Here is a 19,721-nt window from a genome sequence, read left to right on the forward strand (position 1 = left end):
TTCCCCCAGCGTTGCACTGGGCCTCTTTATATGAATTTTTTCCTCCTTTATTTGAAGCATTCTCCGCCCTCTGGCTTTCACCTCATTAACTCATCACATCCTTCAGACCCCCAACCCCACTTTCTCAGGGAAGGCTTCCGCACCACCACCTCAAAGCAAGTCAAACCCTTTTTACACTTTCATAACACCATGAACCTCCTATTCTCAGCATTTATTTCAATTGTAATTTTACCCGCATTTGTGAAATCATTTGATGAGTGCCCGTCACTTCCACTGGAGTGTCAGCTTCAAGACGACAGAGCTCAGATCTGCTTTCCTCACCACTGAATCATCAGCACTTGGCACACCAGCCTGGCATCTAACAGATGCCCCATAACTATGTGCCGAATGAGCATTCTTGACAGCATAGGATAATATTAATGAGAAAACTGGCGATGCTCTTATAAGCAAAAACACCAATGGCCGCATATTTAAGAAACAACAACAACACAAGGATCTTTTATAGCTTTCGTCCTGAATGAGAGCATAAGGGTCACACAGACCCACCAGGTGTGGCCCGTGAATCACGGCTGTCCTTCAGCATTAGACACTGAATACTGGAAAAACATAGGTTGTAGTCAAAATAAAAGTGCCTACATTCTCATTACCCACACACCAGGAAGTGGTGATAATGGAAGAAAGACCTGCTCGCCCCAATAATAGGGGAGCAACCTTAGCTCCCAGGCCCTCCAGCTCTGCTTAGAATAATCATATAGTAGATAGCAAAACTTTACTGAGTGCCTACTTCCTGCTGGACAAGGTAACTTATATACATTATCGGACTTGATCCACATAATTATACTGCAGAGTAGGTATAAATGTCTCCAGAATACAAAGGAGGATACTCAGGTTCAAAGAGATAAATAACTTTCCAAACAACTAGTAAACAAAAGAACCAGGATTCAACCCTTAGGGCCCTCTTTCTCTAAAGGCATCCCACTGATGCACCCCACTGCTGCTGCTACACAAGCAAGAAAGGCAGCTACAAGCAGCCAAAGCCCCACTGGCTGTGGAGGAGGTAAGTGGCTGTGTGGACACTGTAGTCCAAAGATAGCTTTAATATCACTTGTCATCGAAAAGGGCCAGAGCAGGCAAAAGCAGTAACAACAGCACGGAGAAGGTTGGATGTGACATCTGTGGCACAGGAGAAGCACCTGAGAAGGCTGGATCCCAGAAGAAAAGGTCTCCACTATGGGACCCAGACCTGCCCAGTACCCTCCAGCAAGGAACAACAGTGTGAACACAGAACAGTGAAATAGAGCCGAGGTCTGCTCCAGATGCTGGAGTGCCTTAGCCAGAAATGTGTTGTTTTGTTTCACTGTGGAATTTTTTTTTTTTTTTTTTTTTAAATGTATTTATTTTATTTTTGGCTGTGTTGGGTCTTCGTTTCTGGGGAGGGCTTTCTCTAGTTGTGGTGAGCGGGGACCACTCTTCATCGCGGTGCGCGGGGCCTCTCGCTGTCGCGACCTTCTGTTGTTGAGGAGCACAGGCTCCAGACGCGCAGGGCTCAGTAGCTGTGGCACACGGGCTTAGTTGCTCCGTGGCATGTGGGATCTTCCCAGACCAGGGCTCGAACCCACGTCCCCTGCATTGGCAGGCAGATTCTCAACACTGCGCCACCAGGGAAGCCCTCCACTGTGGAATTTATCCTGGAACTTTCCTTCACTACACTGGTGGCCAAGAACCCTTGATTAAATAAAAACAAAATTAAAAACCTTGGTATAAAGCAAGTTTGGAAGTGTTATTTTTGAGAATACTCAGCATAGGAAAATATGAGAGAAAAATTACTGGATTCCTTTAAATAGCCAACTCCAGAAGCTTTAATATTTTTTCATTGTTGTTTTATTAAATCTCCGCATTACTTGACAAAGAGGCTTAGAAATTAGATATACATAATACTAGAGGTTGTAGAGAAACCTTTCAGTACCTCCTGAAAGCCTGTTTATTTACAGAGCCTGAGAAAGGAGATGGTTTCACATTGGGAAGAATTAGAAGGCAGGTGGGGAAATGCTTTTTGTTTGTTTTCTTTCTTTTGTTTTAATTTAATTTAATTTTATTTTTTATTGGAGTATAATTGCTTTACAATGGTGTGTTAGTTTCTGCTTTATAACAAAGTGAATCAGTTATACATATGTTCCCGTATCTCTTCCCTCTTGCATCTCCCTCCCTACCACCCTCCCTATCCCACCCCTCCAGGTGGTCACAAAGCACCGAGCTGATCTCCCTGTGCTATGATAGCTAGTGGGAAGCAGCTGCATAGCACAGGGAAATGCTTTTTGAGACTAATTTAGCCACAGGTCTTAGAGTCACAGGGGTTTTTAGAAAGAAGAGTGAGATAAAGAAAGCCAAGTTTCTAAAGAGATTAGTCTGCAGCAGTCCACAGGAAGGGATGGAAGAAAAAAAAAAAGTGGCACAGAGAGACCAGTAAGGAAGCTACAGGGCTAAGGACGTGAATCAGAAAGCAGCCAGGAGAACAGAGGGGAGAGGAGGGCTTGCGAGATGCTGGGAAGGAGAACTGAGAGGCCTGGGGACTGAATACTGAGATGACAGCCTAGTTAGCTGCAGGTAAGGTCAGACACACACGAATAGGGTAATATTTTACATTTACACAAACATGCAGCTCCTTTAACCCACACTTCCTGAGCACTGGTGGTACCAAGTCAGAGAAGACCAAGATTCAAATGTCTACAAAAGGCACATTGATTGATACAGAAGACCAGAGGTTACCTAGGATGGAACGGGAGTGGGAATAAACTTTGGGGGTTGATACAAATGTTCTAAAAGTGCATTGAGGTGATGGCTGCACAACTCTATATACATAGACTAAAAATTATTAAGCTGTGCACTTACAATGGGTGAACTTTATGGTCTGTAAATTCACTCTCAGTAAAGCTGTTCTTTTTTTTTTTTTTTTTTTTTTTTTGGAACAGAGAAAGGTTTATTGCAGGGCCATGCAAGGAGACAGTGGCTCATGCCTTAAAAAGCCCAAACTCCCCGAAAGCTTTCAGCAAATCCCATATATAGGAAAGATGAGGGAGGGGCGTGGTTAGTTGTTGCAAAATTTTTGGTTTCAGATCCTTTGTTCTTGAGGTCAGGTAATGATGTTCCTGTAAATGTCCACCAAAACAAATGTTATTCTCTGTTCTGACAGGAAAGCGCAAGGTCCCGAGGCACAACTTTCACCCTCAGAGGTCCAGGTCCTTCCTCACAAGAAGGGGGCCCCCCCCGCTCAGGCCAGCTACCCTGTCCGTGAGCATTCATCCAGCACTCAGGCTGGGTCCTCCCGCCAGTGCCCAGGCCCAGATGAAGAGGGAGATCTTAGCTGGCAGTGCCTTCAGGGTCAGGTCCCCAGACCCTACCCAGAAGTCATCACTGAGGGAGTAAGGCACCCAGGATCCAGCTGGCCCTCAGGCTCCTCAGGCCACCCAAACACGGGGGTAGGGGGGTATGCCGGGTCCTGCAGACTGCAACCCACGCAGACTGCTACTGCCACTAGGTCGCAGAGGCAGGGACAGGGGAGAGGTTCGCGTTGCCCAAAGGCCTGGGCCCACTCAGTGGGTGGCCATGGCGAGGGCTCTGGAACTCTGCAGGACACAGCCCCCAGCCTTCTCCCCAGGCCCCCCGGCTCACCCGCCAGCCAGAGGCTGGAGGGCCTACAGCAGCAGTCCCCAATCTTTTTGGCACCAGGGACTAGTTTTGCAGAAGACACTTTGACCACAGACCGGGTTGGGGGAGAGTTCAGACGGTAATGCAAGCAATGGGGAGCGGCAGATGAAGCTTCAATCGCTCCCTTCTGCTCACCGCCTGCTGTGCGGCCCAGGGCGTGGTAACTCCTGGCCAGGAGGACCCAGGGGAGAAGGCTGCAACCGGCCTCTTACCGCACTCTCTGCCGCGACAACCACCACTCAGCTGACCGATGGCCCAGCGGGGCCTCTAACCACCGCACTAGTGGTCTTGTGCTAAGTAATGGTCGTTCAGGTGTGTCTGCTAACAGCTGCGTGCCACCTTGCCTCTATTACAATTCCTCCCTTTTCTGTGATACTCCTCAATGTTGAGGAGCAAATGTGGGTATGTCTTGGGTAGAGGGGTTAATCATAAACTCAGTAGAGGAACTGGGTTTTAGGGGGACTTGGTTTCAACCTCCAATCCTGTTTCATCCTTCACAAATTAGCAAAGCTGTTCTTAAAAAGTGATGAGAGCTATGGAGAAGGGACAGTAATACACGGTAAGGAGTTTTCGTTTTAAATAGGCGATCACAGTGGACCTCAGTGAGAAGGTGACATTTGCGCAAAGACCCAAAGGAGGTGAGGGAGGAAGCCTGGGGACAGCCAAGAGGAGGAGAGTCCAGGTAGAGGAAGCCTGGGACGACGTGCGCAGGTTCTAAAGTAGAAAAGGAGGCCAGTGAGACCAGGGCAGGAGTGGACAGTGAACAGTAGAAGGTAAGGACAGAGGAGGACAGGAGGGGATAGATGGTATAGATTGCGTTGGTTCTCGGGATGGAATCTAATGCAGTTTTAAGCTAAAGACTAAGGTGATCTAACTCAGCTTTTAAAAGGATCACCCCAGCTGCAGTACTAGGAACAGTCTCTGGGAAGCAAAGGAGACCAGCCGGGAATCTGCTGCAGTAGTTTAAGCATCAGCTGGCGTTGACTGGGGCAACGGTGGGAGCAGGAAGGTGGTCAGAAACGGTCAGATTCCAGGTATATTTTGAAGGTAAAACCAAAAGAATTTCCTGACTGCTTGGATGCGAGCTGTCAGAGAAAGAAGCAAGGATGACTCCACGGTTCTGGGCCTGAGCAGCTAAAGATGGGGAAGCTCTGGATGAGGCAGGTTTGAAGGAAAAAAATTAAAAAGCATGTACTGGGAACTTTACTACTAAACTATATCTGCCAAAGTCACTGCACATAATTTTGGTAACATTCTTCCAAAGGCCAATTCGACTCTAAGGTAGGTTTCCTTCCAACACGTTCATTAGTTGGGGTACTTTAGGGAAATGAATTGGCCATGCAAAATGTAGAAATGTTTATTTAAAATTCTGATTCTTGGCCTTTTTATTCTTAGGACTGCTGAACAGCTTATTTTCTTACAACTTCTTAATTATGCTTCTAATGACATTAGATTTAACCTGCCTGGAAAGGTCCTGCTGTTGGTCCAAAGTGAACCAACAGAAAAGAGCAGTGACACCAGTGAGAGTCACTTATCCCTCAGTGATTCTTTACTTAAACAGAGCCACTGAGCTGGGAAAAGGCCCAATCAATGAATGTTGGGCTATGTTAATGAACTCCATCTCCTATAAAAATATCAGTGTTAGAGCAAAATTCATGAAGTGTCACAAAGAAGTGCCAAAATTCAAGGTCAATCTCTCTTGTGAGTTATTTCTCCTTAGAAGAAGGCTCTCTAAAGAGATGAAGGTAGAAAAGGTTAAATTCCTATCTGTAGATTTAAATAATACCTACTCTCATTTCACGATGTAAAATACAGATTTTTCTTTCTTGCACTTCTAAATTTATATGTGTGTGTTGGGTTCTGCTATTTATTCTGCACATCTGGCCACCGGACTTCTCCATGAGATCATTATCATTAATACACGAGTTAGAAATACACATTAGGCTCAGCAGCTGTGCCTAAGGCCATTACTTCCTCTCATTTGGCACAGATGGCCAAAGAGATGATTTTGGCAGACGAGCCAAGTGCTAGCCACCTAATGAAGCTGCAGTCTCAAAACCAACTGATGGTAAATGCAGTTTTAAGTTATCCTCATGCACTTCCCTCTCCCTCCCTCTCTCTCCACTGCTCTCATCCTTGACACAAAAAAGCAGAAGAAAGAGTACACCCTAACTCTAATTTGCCAAGCTCTAAACACACCATTTCATCTGATTCTCCAAGGAGGCAAAGGTACTCAACAAAACAATTCCAGTTCTAACATGGTCATTCTTTAGGTCAAAGCCTTTTTTCTTCACTCAAAAATAATCCTGCAAAAGGGATTAAGCTGGTTTGTACCTAACTCAGTATCAGAGAAACCATCACAATAGTCATAATAATGATTAACGAACACGGACAAACAAATATAAGTATAGTATCTGCCCTTCTTTCATGTACTCACACGCCTTAAAATGACTTTCTCTTAAAACTATAAGTAGGCAATATCCTCACCATGCATAAACTCTCTTAGATTGTAAAGTTCGCTTATAATTTCATAAGCTGTTTAATGGCAAGGTTTCTTTTTCTCCTTATCTGTATGCTGGTGCTTAAGAGTTGCACATCTCCTCAAAATGCCTGATATTCAAATGTTTTGATGCTCTAAGATCATGATAGTGAAGGTCATGAAATTCCCCTCAGACATAAAAGACGCACATACATAGTCACACTCTGTTTCAGCCAGTTTCTGAGGACAGAATATTAAATTTAAAAGCCTATTAAAGACCTACAAAACACCCTCCAAACCTTCCCTAAAATAAAGAGCAAACGACAGTTCAAAATTACGGTTTCTCTGCTCCCGGAGAAATCCTGCTGTAAAGATCTATACTATCCTGCCACAGTCCACTACAGATAGACCCTGTTAATCAATGACTCACAGGACTTTATCCACAGTAGAAACTGTATTCTCCAGTTGGCTTATATAATGCCATGTAATCACCATCAACACTCTAAATCTAAAAAGGTATAAAAAAGCATCTGATTTTATCTTGTGCAGAAATGTCTATTTTTTTTAATCAATCAAACTGCTTCAACGTTGGGTAATACTGCCATGAGAGTATTTATAAAGATGCTCTCTGCAGTGATTCACCTGATTACTTGTACACAAATCTGAGTGGAAAATCCTAACTTCTGTTTCATCAGTGAAGATGTTAATCACACATTACGACTCCTATCCAGAGCACTTAGTAAAGAATCGCCTGCAATGTTTAAACGTCCACTGAATATCCATAGAGTTGGGTGACCTCAGAACTTATTTACCTTGCTCTTTTTTTTGTTAAGTGTGAATGGCAAGAAACTGAGGCCCGGATCCAGGTGGCACGGCGGGTCCCTGGGAGGGAGGAATAAGGAGCAGAGTGTGTGCAGGTCACGGTGCTCTTGACCTGCAGCTCGGGATTAGACCCACCAACAGAATCACTCGGGAAGGTGTTCTAATACTCAGGGGCTCGGTACCAATACAGATTCCAGCACAATAAATATAGACTCCAGGAATCTATATTTTTAAAACAACTCCAGGTCCTTCTGAGGACCATCTCTTTACAGAGCCTGCTTGCAACCTCTATAGAACAGTGATCATGTATGATTTTCTAAAGCAAGGCTCCAGAACAGCCAAACAAATCAATAATGGAGCTCTTTAGTACAAACAGAGTTTTAAAAAATATATCTAATTTTGTTCTCATGATTCTTACTATTATCCCAGTTATAAAGGAGACTCGGCCACAGAGCTCCCGCGGCAGAGCTGGAAACTCAAGGACTCTGACTCCGAGGGCCCTTGTTCTCCCGATCTGCTTCATTGCACATGGCCCCCAGGCTCACCTCACGTACAGAAATACAGCCAGTGAGGGATTTTCAGTTCTGCTCTGGGACCCAAGCAACCACACGTGGGAGCAGTCTTAAGAAAAGGCCTTATCAACACTGGCACTGCCCTCAGGAAGCCTGAAAGTTGGCCTGAGAGGGAAATGTGGCTGGTTCCTGTGAGGATCCTCTTTCCTGGCTGAGATACTGATGGACGCTGTGCCACCATATAGAAAAATCCTCTCCTGAAACTCAATCCGCTCCCATCCCTGAGGTCAACCATGAGGTTCCAGATAAGAAGAGACAGAACTAAAAAAGTTCTTGAATCAGTGATACCTGGGCTTCTTATTTTATTTATTTATTTATTTATTAACATCTTTATTGGAGTATAATTGCTTTACAATGGTGTGTTAGTTTCTGCTGTATAACAAAGTGAATCAGCTATACATATATATATATCCCCATATCTCCTCCCTCTTGCAACTCCCTCCCTCCCTCCCTATCCCACCCCTCTAGGTGGTCACAAAACACGGAGCTGATCTCCCTGTGCTATGGGGCTGCTTCCCATTAGCTACCCATTTTACATTTGGTAGTGTATATATGTCCATGCCACTCTCTCGCTTCGTCCCAGCTCACCCTTCCCCCTCCCTGTGTCCTCAAGTCCATTCTCTACCTCTGCGTCTTTACTCCTGTCCTGCCCCTAGCGGGCTTCTTAAATATCTTGCTCTATGGCTGGTTACTGTCCAACACAGTTGATGGGCTCACTTAATGTTGAGATGCAAGAGGTCCTCTTTCATCCTTGCCTCTGGCTCTTCATCAATCAACACATGAATAAAGAAAAGGAACAGAATACCAACAGCTGCTGAGTGAGGCACTGCAAGTTTGCACATGAGCCAAGAATGATAGCAACAAATTTCTTAAGCAATCATAGGATATGGTTTTACAAAAAGAGATCAATATAGAGGAAGTAGAAGAACTCCAAGAATACAGTGCCCAAAAAGAAAAATACAGTAATCAAGGTACACATTGAGGAGGTCTGGGAATTTCATGCCCCATTCGGACAAGGGGTAAAGTATGTCCTAAAGTATGTACAAAGGCAATACATAGCTAAACCACGTAACTGACTCTTCCTGTCCCAATTCCACACTTATCAAACCCTGAGCCACAAAGAGACAAGGTGCTGGCCAATGAGCTCCACCCACATCTGCAAACTCTTCAGCAGTTACATACATCAAATATATCAATATTCCACTTTAAAGCAACTGAAAATATGTAGTGACAATAAATTAACTACAGACTTCTGGAGAGCAATATTGATAGAACAACATGAAACACAAATCAAAAGCTGACAACTCTGTGAAAGATAACAAGGTCAGAAAAGGAAATTTAACCATAAAACCCCATGGATGACACTAAGATTCACAAATTAGAGTTTCAGTAAGAAGTCAAGTTAAATACTGTGTAGAAAGGCCTTAGGGCTGTGCACGAGTTTCTCAAATGACATTTGATCAATTCGGAAGCCCTATCTTTAGATGATATTAAATACCTTCAAGAAATGATAAGTAGCTTTGACCCAAAGCTGAAGAAGATAAGCTGTGTCCAAATTAAATCAGATTGTAGGTAATTAATGTTTCCACAGAAGAAAAAACCAAAACCTTCATTCCATATTTCTTTAGGCTTTGAATTCTCAAAAAACCAATCAGTCATATCAGCTCAAAGACATCAGGCTGAGAAAGACTGGTGAATCTTTGCAGCTGAAGGGTTATTGGATTGTATCTATACTACTGCCTATCACAAAAACAGCACTTTAAAAAAAAGTCTCCTGGGCTTCCCTGGTGGCGCAGTAGTTGAGAGTCTGCCTGCCGATGCAGGGGACACGGGGTCGTGCCCTGGTCCGGGAAGATCCCACATGCCGCGGAGCGGCTGGGCCCGTGAGCCATGGCCGCTGAGCCTGCGCGTCCGGAGCCTGTGCTCCGCAACGGGAGAGGCCACAACAGTGAAAAAGGCCTGCGTACTGCAAAAAAAAAAAAGTCTCCTTTCAGGGAGTGTCAAACAGAATAGATGAGGAAGCAAGTCAAAGAGAGACTCTATCAAAATAAATCTCTTCCATTTGGATATCTACCTCAATTGTGAATCTAAATTTCCAAAATAATAACCACAGCTGTCACTTGGGAAGTGGTTGAGAATATGCTCATATTAAAAGACTTTTTTTCCTTAGTAATATGATTTTGTAACTTTGCTGTTGTGTGAATTAGATGCAAACACAAGATGTGGCACTGATGTCATCTTGGCTACCATATTTTTCATCCTGGAATTCAAACCTCACTATAATAAATATCTACTATATACTGAATCTTTTTTTTTTTTTAATTTTACTATATTCTCTTCTGGATTCGCAGAGAGTAAAGACATAGGTAAAGGATATTCTGTCTTTGACAAACGATCACAAATTTAACATGAGCAATTCCCTAAGCCTTTCTTATTTTAGGTATCTAAACTAATGTTACTTACCAACTACTAAACATATATCTGAATTATTATACTGCAACATATTTAAAGAAACACTGAAATAAATAAATACATACATACATACCAGAGCACATTTAGCACAAGAAACAGTCTTTTCTATAATGAAGTGCTTTGTTATTCGCTGTATGATAAAAACAGAACTTAGCATGGTATATAGGCTCCTAAAATTTACTGCTCAGACTACCTTCCTATAAATGTTCTTTGTTATCACTACTACAGAAGTCAACAGTGTAGTAGGCTGCTAGTAGTTCCCACGGCTGTCTGGGTTACCCCAAGCCCAAGAGCTGGGGGGTAACCTTGAAAAAAGTCAGGACACACTAACCTCATCTGCACTCCTCAGTCATCAGAGAACCAAATGATATCAAAAAAGCGAAAGATTACTCTGCCGCTTGTGAAGATAAGGACTTGCTTGGCAGGGGCGGGGGAGGGGACAGAGAGTGGTACAGAGAAAAAAAGAAAGAAATAGATTTAACTAGGAAGTATTCTCTTTGGGAAGACTTTAATCCTATCTGACTTGAAAGTGAATTTGAAGAGTTTTTTCTTTGAGCCTGGGGAGCTCTTGACCTTTTCATAAAATTTACATAATTCAGCATGAAGGGAAACCCCTAGTTGAATAGAAAGATGTTGGCAACTAGAACTTGATCTCAGAGAAAGGTTAGGAGGTCTGTACCCACCAAGTAATAGATGCTGCTTTTATTAATCCACAGGGGACACAAGAGGCAGCTTTGTGCTTTTTATAGATGGGGACCCCTGAAGAGATCCTATAATAGGGCCCCAGTGAGCTGCCTAGACAGGAGAAAACTGACCCTCCCTCCTTTTCCCTGTGGCTTCAGGAGTTGCAGAAAAGAGGGGGAAGGCTGGCCAGAGCCTCTGACAGACATTAACCCCAACATACACATTCCTCTCCCCAGGAGAGCCCACCTAAGCAGTCCACTGCTCACTCAAAGCTGCATTACACAAAGAGGCTAGCTCCTCGCTAAGGCTGGCGGACCAGATTAAGACATTTTACATGGGACATACAATTTAAGTGAATTCTATCCTCATGTTGAGGAAGGCAAAGGTAGGAAGGAAAGGGGAGGCAAAGGGAAGGAATTAGTGAGTACTGAGATTTTATTATGCACTGGGCATTGTGCTAGATGTTTACTATGCATATCTTATTTAGTCTGAGAATAGCCCTGTCATCAAGGTAATAGAATTCCCATTTTACAGATGAGGAAAATGAGACTGAGGGGAGATATGTTAGCTCGGTCCCAGAGCCAGTACCAAGATCACACAGCCAAGAAGTGTCAGGTTTGGCATTCAAATTCAGGCTCCAAGGCTGTGCCACGCTACCGTGCACACAACGTGCAAGAACTGGAAGAACTAAAACTTATAAATAATAAGGCTTCTAAGGAATGATTTAAAATGAGGCACCAGAACTTGTGTCATAAAAAATTGCAAAATGCCTCCTCCACTGCTCTTGGCATCTGTCCCATTAGCATTGACTGTGTTCCCACTGAAGCGATCAGCTTGGATGGGACTACTTATTCGAACAATATCCTGTATGCCAAACAGGCTGTGCTGGGGAGTAGGGGGATTATAGAAAAGTCCTGCTTCTAAGTAACTGGAACTAGCTCATCTGGCATGGAAAGTAGACTATATTATACCTCAAACAAACATGTAGGAGAAAGTCAAGAGTCTACGAAAACTGCCAAAGATTTTCCTTCTTCATTTAAAAATCATCTTATCAGTCAGTTAATTCCAACCTTGTAAAACTCTTCTAGATAAATTTACAGCTTTCAGCGCTTTCACCATATGTGGAATTAATCTGACTCCAAGTCAGGTTTGCAACTGTTATTTTTTTATACATAGTTCTTCTTAAAATCTCATCGAAATTTATAGCGCCGTATGTCTAAATCAAGTTAAATTAAATGCATTAGTGCATCACAATTCGCATATGAAACATGGCAAGAGCAAAAGAAGTATGAAGAAAGTTGAGTGCTTCTTCCACCTCTTAGCTAAGATCTCAGCAAGAAGGGTGTGAGCATGAAGGACCCTATCAGAATCACAGAACCAGGGAAAAGATGAACAAAACGAATTTCATCTATTTATTCCCAATAAGTGGGAAAGCAAGATGTTCTGGGATAAATTCTCAAGTTCTACTCTCCAAACTGGAAGAAATTCTGAGATAATGGGAACCAGATACAGAAGGAAGGAAGGGAGGAGTAAGGCACTGCCTGACACAAAGACAAAACCAGGTCTATCTCCACTGTCATCAAAAGCTCTGTTTAATAAGAAAGAAGGGCTCCTAACATCACATGTTCATAATATTTTCCATTACTTGCCAAATATATCTGTGAAGAGCAAATCATCACATTGGCTTATACTGTACTTGATGGGAATTAAAATCCCTCCAACTTCAAAGCGAACTCCTGTCATGCCAAATGTCCTCGGTGCTAGACTCTAGCTGGCTGTCATGTTTTCTATTTTATTTCATCCTGTTATCTTGTGCCCATGATTCTAACAGGCAGTTCTCCCACCCAGTCATTCCAAATCTAGTACTTGAATCCAAGTCTAACTTCCACTTACTTGTCACATTTTTTATTTCATATTTCCACCCAGGAAACAAAAAGTTGACCCAATCAGGATCAAGAGTAGAGGACATTTATCTGTTACTAAAGGCTTCTCTCTGGGTGTGAGTGTAGATTTCCAAACAGCTAACACACGGCATACATATCTCCTCACTTATCCCACAGATAAGAGACTTCATCAAAGGTGTATCTAACATTAAAATCTCTATCTGCAAGAGCCTCCCTAACCTCCAAGCCTGTGACCCTACGAAAAGAAAATGTTTACACTGATATGTTCTTTTCTCATCTAATTTTCAAAATCTCTTTCCCATTTCTAAAACTCCAGGTATTTGTCCACTCTAATTGCATTCATGTAAAATATCTATACATGCTTTCTTTCCACAGAAAAGTGAGAACACGAGAGGAAATTATGTGCCAGGTATTAGATGTTAAGAATACAGACACGCCGTAACAGTTACTGGGTGTTTATTGTGTACCAAACTCTGTATAGAGAACTTAATACTTGGTTCATCCTTAGCCTTATGTTCAGTCTTTTAGAGGAATCAGCACTACACTCTCTGGATTCTCCTCTATGTCTACAACTGCCCTCTTGGTCTCCTCCACCATCTTGTCTTCCTCCACCCCCTCCCTACAACCCCAGTTCCTTCTTCTTGCTGCACTCCAATTGGAGATCATTCCCACAGCCTGTGTCATCCCTTCGGCTACAATGATGAACTCATCAATATCAGAGATCATGTACATTATCCTCTCAGCTCACAGTTCCAACTGACTGTCTGGCAGAACCTTCCATCTTTTGATCGAGGTCCAGCATTAATACTCCTCCTACACAGGATTTACCTGACCTCCACAGTCAGAATATTTTTTTAATTTTTTTCTTGTATCTGTGTTTCTGTGGGATTTTGTATCTCTGTCGTAGCATTTAACACACAACTGCCTCAAAATCACAATTATATACATGTCTATAACCTCCACTAGGTAACTGACAGAGAAGAGTGGGTATGAAGTGAGAAGAGGGGCTGAGGTTTAAAGTTTTCTTTCACTGGTCCAGTTTAACATCACGTAATCTTGGATGCTTCATCTGTCAAATGGAAATAACATGCTCACTTTATAGGGATGTTGTGAAGACAATATGGAAAGCAGTTTGCAGGTAGAAGGGGCTGGAAAAGTAGAAGCTGCCAGGAACAATATGTTTGTTTGCTTTGAATCCTTAAGGGCAGAGATGTTATCTCCACAACACCCAGCCAGGACTTTGTTATATTAGTATTGACTAACATCTTCACGGCTCTTTTATTAGATGTGCAACACATTTCCAGGAATTGAAAACTGAAATTTACCTATTTATCACTAAAGCCTCCTTCCAGAGGATGATTTTAGAATAACAGAACTATTAGAAGCGACTGTCCAAGTGTTGGTTCTTTCTTTTTTAATGAGACCTATTTGGATCCACAAAAGAAATGATGTAAATAAAATAACACTCCTTTCTGACCACCAGCTCTGCTTCAGTGAAGTCTACTGACATCTTTGTAGTTTAGTAGACACAGAAAGTGCCAGCCTCTCAAAAATATTTGCTTCATTACAAGATTACTTAAGGAGTATTTTCCCTGCCAGGGTCCTGGAATCGAACGTCCCTTTGAGTTTCCAGTTACATTTTTGTTCCTATTCTGTGGTAGGTTTTAACTAATTACCTAAAGCCTTAATAGGAACTTTTCATTGAAAGGTTCAGGATGCTCCTTTTTTCTGACCAACTTTCTATTCTACCTCTTCCTGCAATGATAGGTACCCGACTGAATTCTCCTATACTTCTTAGCCCTACGCGCAGAACAAATTGTTACAAGCATGAAAAGTTTTAAACTATAAATGATTTTGCTTCACCAGATTCAAAAATTCCTCTTTTGGAGCACTTCATGCTTTCATTTTCTCTGAGATGTGAGAAAGAGACCTAGGAACCCTCAGGAACAAACCTGGACCTGTTTATTGGATGTTGAGCATGTCTGTTAAGAGATTTTAATATCAAAATCAGAAAACTCCCAATCACTCTCATAATGATGGATGTATTTGTTTACATCAGTATTCTGTTAGAGAAAAACAGTTTAGAATTGAATGAGACCTCACTAGTTATGGATTGCAAACTGGTAGGCCCCAGGCCACTCGTGGCCCAGTTACATTTTTAATGTGGTCCTTACAGTTTTTTAAATTAAAGACACTTAAAATTTAAAAATCTGGAAGTTTCTTTTTTTTCTTGAAAAAAAGAGAACCTTTTAAAGCCAGGGTGGCAACAACCAGCAACAGGCAAGTAGGAGCTGCCCCCTTTACAGTGGTTTGCATGTTCCTGCCATAATCCACACCACCTCTCTCCCACGTGTTTCCCACTGGGCCTGCTCCAGTCCCTTACCTTGCCTGTCAGACCCCTGCACACACTGGAGAAGCAGACACAGGATTTTTTAAAAGGCAAAGAGCCTGGATCCAAAAAGGGCTTTCCCATTTACTAGCTCTGTGACCTTGAGCAAGCTCTGAGTCTAGGTCCCTCAGCTTTAAACTGAAGATACTTCCTTGACCTCACAAGGTTGTTATGGGGATTAAAAAAGAAGTGTACAGAAAGTATTTTGTAAACTGGAATATAAAATGTTTGTCATCTTATTCATTTCACAGCACCTGCCCACCGTCAGTAGCACAAATCCCCTCCACCTACCTCAGTTATGATCGCTTCCCTTCTTCCTCCTATAATTACACTCTGTATGACACAGTTTAAAATCTAAATAAAAACAATTTGATATATTTCCTGGCCTCACTTAATAAAAGGTAGAAAAAAGGAACAAATATCAAAGGAAAACAAAATGAACTGTTGAATGCCAGTGGGTCTTTACTAGGCCATTTCTCTTTGTAATGAAGGTATGAAGTTAGTGCAGAGTGTAATTACTGGACTGCAGATCTCTCCAAGTGCTGTGTGATAAGTTCACCCATCAGGTGCCTGAGGCCTAAAGGTGAAACTGACAGCCCAGTTCCTAAGGGTTCCTGTGAGACAGACCTCCTCTTGGGCCTCAACAGTGCTCCAGTAAAGGATCCAATCTATCAGAAAAAAACCAACAGGATCTAGAAAGCTGGGCTTCCTTCCTCTCTGCATTTTAATATAAGCTCTAAAAGCTTAGAATCTGGTGTATTAACCTATGGCACACATTTTATATCTATATCTACCTACATATAGATATACATCAAAAATCAATAAGAGACTTGAAAGAAAACAGAATCTTCTCAGAAATGGGCAGAGGTGCAAAAAACTGCACTCAAAGAGTGATGCAGTGGATACAGAAATGTTAACAAAGATGTATGCTATGAAAGCTATCTCCTTACATTAGGAATTCACATATGTATTCCTGTTCTGGTCATTTTACAACAGAAGATCATCCTTCTGTGGGGAACCATAATTAATTCATCTTCTGCTTTTAATGTTAAGACAATCACGCCTGAGTGAACTGCAAAATATACTGTGGAAAGAGAGGGGAAGAAGGGATTTTAATTGGAATCAGCGTTCTTTATAAGATCACCAAAATGGGAGTAATTTATGATTCAAGACTCAATCCGTTGAAAAATCCATCTGACGAATCCTTTTTAAAGCACTCCATACAGTGCAATTACCGCTTTTCTTGAAGTTGAATGAAACCGTCGCCTGAATACAGATTAACGAATGCCAAATTACCACAAGGTCCTCAGTGTGCATTTCACTTTTAAAAATCAAGATAAATAACAGCATCATTTAAGAAACCAGTTCTTTCAACAGACGCCCCAAGGCTGATGTTTAAGCAAGTCTCCTTGGCAACCAAGGAGCAAAGTACATCTTGGGCTACGAGGAAGGGGAGAAAAGGGGGAGCAACTCCAGGGCTGGGTAGAATAAGTAACCGGGAATAGTAATTGCTCCCGCTAGACGACGCTGCTAGAGGCTGCATGCCCCTGAAATTTCAACTCCGGTCTCGCCCCCACTGGCTCACCAGCAACCTCCCACCCTCTCCCTCCGGTCTGCAGGCACCAACCGCGAACAGGTTACAAGGAGAGAGAGACTAGCTTACCCGAGGGGGTGAGCGGTCTCCGGGGTTACGTACCCGAGGCGGCAGCGCAGGCACCGGGCTTTCCCTGATGCACAATGGCCCTGCTTCGCCCGATGACGCGGAGGTTAAGAGAAACCGCAGTAGCTTCTCTCTGCCGGTTTGGGGATGCAGTTGTGAAGAGCGAGCGCGCTAGCGCGTGTGTGCGCGTGTGTATGTGTGTGTCCGTGAACGTGTGTGCGAGAGTGTGTGTATCAGTAAGCGTGTGTGTGTCTGCGCGCTCCCGGACTCTCCTGCAGGGAAACAGTGTCTCCTAGTAAATGAAAGCAGCTGCCAGCCCCGCGGGTGGCGCGTCCACCTCGCTCTGCTCTAGGCAACAGCGTCAGCCAGGACACGCACCTCGCCGGAACCGCGCGGGCTCAGACAGCGAAGGGCTCCGCCCCCTCCCGCCTCCGGCGAGCCAGCGCACACGCACACCCCGCCCCCTCCGCCGGCGAGCGCGCGCGTCCCACCCCCGCCCCCGCCGCCGAGGAGGCGCGCACGCCGGACACCCCCGTCCCGCTCCCGACGGCGCGCCAGCGCGCGCGCCCGCTCTCCCCGGAAGCCGGCCTCCTCCACGACGGCCCTCGTTTGCTCTCCGGCACTTGAGCTGCTGCCCGGTGGATCGCTTGCACCGCCTGCAGCCTCAGCTGCGGCTCCTCCTGTGACGACGGAGGTCCTGGGACCCAGCCCGCCTGTTCCCAGACTGCCTCGCAGGGCTGGAGAGCGACCTGCGGGAACAGACGCCGTGACCCCAACTTGGTATGGCCGCGGGCTCTGGCCCTCTGCTTCCCTCCCCCGACCCAAATAACTTGTAAAGTTCAAATTGCTCCTATTCCTAGTGGCCCCTTTACAGGACCGATGTCGTGGCCCTCCTTAGGATAGCATACTTTATGGTACTGTCGAAAACGGCTTTCTGGTAACCTTAAGAAATGACAAGGGATCTCCAGGGATGGATGACGGAAGCCCTGAATCTGAGGGATGAGGAAAAGTATTTGGTTGCAGCTAACTCAGCATCAAAACTGCAAACAGACAGCAACCCCAGAATACCACCATTAAATTTCGGGGCCTGGCCCACTCGTGTCACTTGCGGGTCATTCCTGTCATTCCCGTGTAAAACATCCTTAGAAACGCAAACCTAAGCAAAGTGAATAATTTTGATAGGTGAAAATATTAAATATTTCACTTTTGAATTGAAAACCTTGGTCCGATGTGGAGTTATGCAACCTGGTAAACATGAAATGAAACTCTAAATTGGAGTAAGCTGTGTTTTGTAGGAGTTCGGGGTTTAAAGTACTAGGAAGATGGAATTTCACAGAATGTCAAGTCCCTTCTCTTGCAGGTGTGTTCTTCCACAGTTGGGCTAGGAACAGTGCCCTGATCTATTTCAGGTGTCCCTAACATTCTCATTAGTCTCAAATCAGTAGTTCAGCATGTTTTCCACTTTCAGACCCACAAGTTTTCTGGCCCTGTCCCCCCCCCCACCCACTCCCTTGGGGCCCATCTGGCTTTCAGTGCTTCATTCCCATGGTCTTGGTATTTGGACTTTAGACCCTCAGTCCTACTTGTCTAGAAGTCTGGACACCAAGATAGGCACAGGGAAAAGAATGACAAACACCTGACTACAAACATTAAGTGCAGTGTCATTTTCTAGAATTTTTCATAAGCAGTTTTATATGTTTTATTAGGTGTTGTTTTATACCAGAAGATCAAATGTCGAAGAATGTTTGAACCCAAAATACTGACAATGACTTGGTGTCAATAAAACATTCCCTTAAGATTCATAAAGTATTTGTCACTAAAGTGAATGTACTTAAAATTTTAAACCCCATCTATAAGGATTAGATTATCTGTTTGTTTAGAATAAACAGAAGCTATTTATCAAAAACAAATAGAAAAGCAAAGAATATAACAGTATTTACACAGAAAAAAATATGCCACCAACTCACCAACTGTGTGACTATGGAAGGGTTTCTTACTGCCCAAGCTGGGTCTGTCTTGTTCATCATTGTATTCCTACAAGCTAGCACAATGCCTGTCACATATTAGGGGCTCAATAAATATGGCTGACACATAGATACTGAGGATTATGTAAGAAAATATACATTAAATGTCTAGTAAAATGTCTAGTTCCGAGAGGCAATTTTTTCCCTGTATGACTCCTTAAGATTGATTTAAAGCATAGTTTTATTTTAATTAAGAAAGCCTTGGGCTTCCCTGGTGGTGCAGTGGTTGAAAGTCTGCCTGCCGATGCAAGGGACATGGGTTCGTGCCCCGGTCTGGGAAGATCCCACATGCCGCGGAGCGACTAGGCCCATGAGCGATGGCCGCTGAGCCTGCGCGTCCGGAGCCTGTGCTCCGCAACAGGAGAGGCCACAACAGTGAGAGGCCCGCGTACCACAAAAAATAAAAACAAAAAAGAAAGCCTTTTATTTCTCTGAAATAAAAGACTCCGTATTTGTTAGATAGCCATAAAAATTCAACCCAAGCGTGTTTTCCAATATACTGTTAGTAGAGGAGCAAGTAGATTTTAGGCACTATTTCTCTCTTGGGCACCATTGTATATGGTCTCTTTGTTAAGAAAATAGTGCTTCACAAAAGCTATGCTTTGGAATACTAGTTATTTGTTCAACAAAAACAATTTTTTTTTGAGCTCTTAGAATGTGTTGCACAGTTTGATCAGTGCAGGGCTTCAGTTGTCAATAAATAGACATTTTCCCTGTTTCAGTCTAGTGATATGAGAGATAAGCTTCAATTCCAGAACAAACACCTGTCATAGCTGCCTTGTCCCATATCAAATGAGGAGTTAAGCATCCTTCTTAATGCCAGTGTCATGGTTTTCTGTCACAAACCAGTAGTGACGTTAAGGAATCGCGGAGCCAAGTTTCTAATTACTGAACTTCCAGAGAAAATGGATCATTATTAATTATGCCAAAACCAAAATTGATTTTTTTTGGCTGATATTCTCCAGTTTTCAAGTGGAAAATACAAAATACCTCTAGCTAACACCTCAATT

The 19,721-nt window shown here is 43.4% G+C and overlaps 1 protein-coding gene across 2 annotated transcripts in view; it reads right to left on the minus strand.

Moving 5' to 3' along the window:
* Positions 1-17,051, minus strand: part of KLHL32 (kelch like family member 32) — a 242,965-nt gene extending 225,914 nt beyond the window's left edge. Inside the window, exon 1 of one of the 2 annotated variants that reach the window (XM_032651502.1) lies at positions 16,724-17,051. The gene's annotated coding sequence lies outside the window, so the exon portion shown is untranslated. Of the gene's footprint in view, positions 1-16,690 lie in introns of both variants that reach the window. The other variant, XM_032651501.1, reaches the window with a different exon arrangement.
* Between the last annotated feature and the right edge of the window lie 2,670 nt (positions 17,052-19,721).

Source organism: Phocoena sinus, chromosome 12 (assembly GCF_008692025.1).
Source record: "Phocoena sinus isolate mPhoSin1 chromosome 12, mPhoSin1.pri, whole genome shotgun sequence".
NCBI lineage: Eukaryota > Metazoa > Chordata > Mammalia > Artiodactyla > Phocoenidae > Phocoena > Phocoena sinus.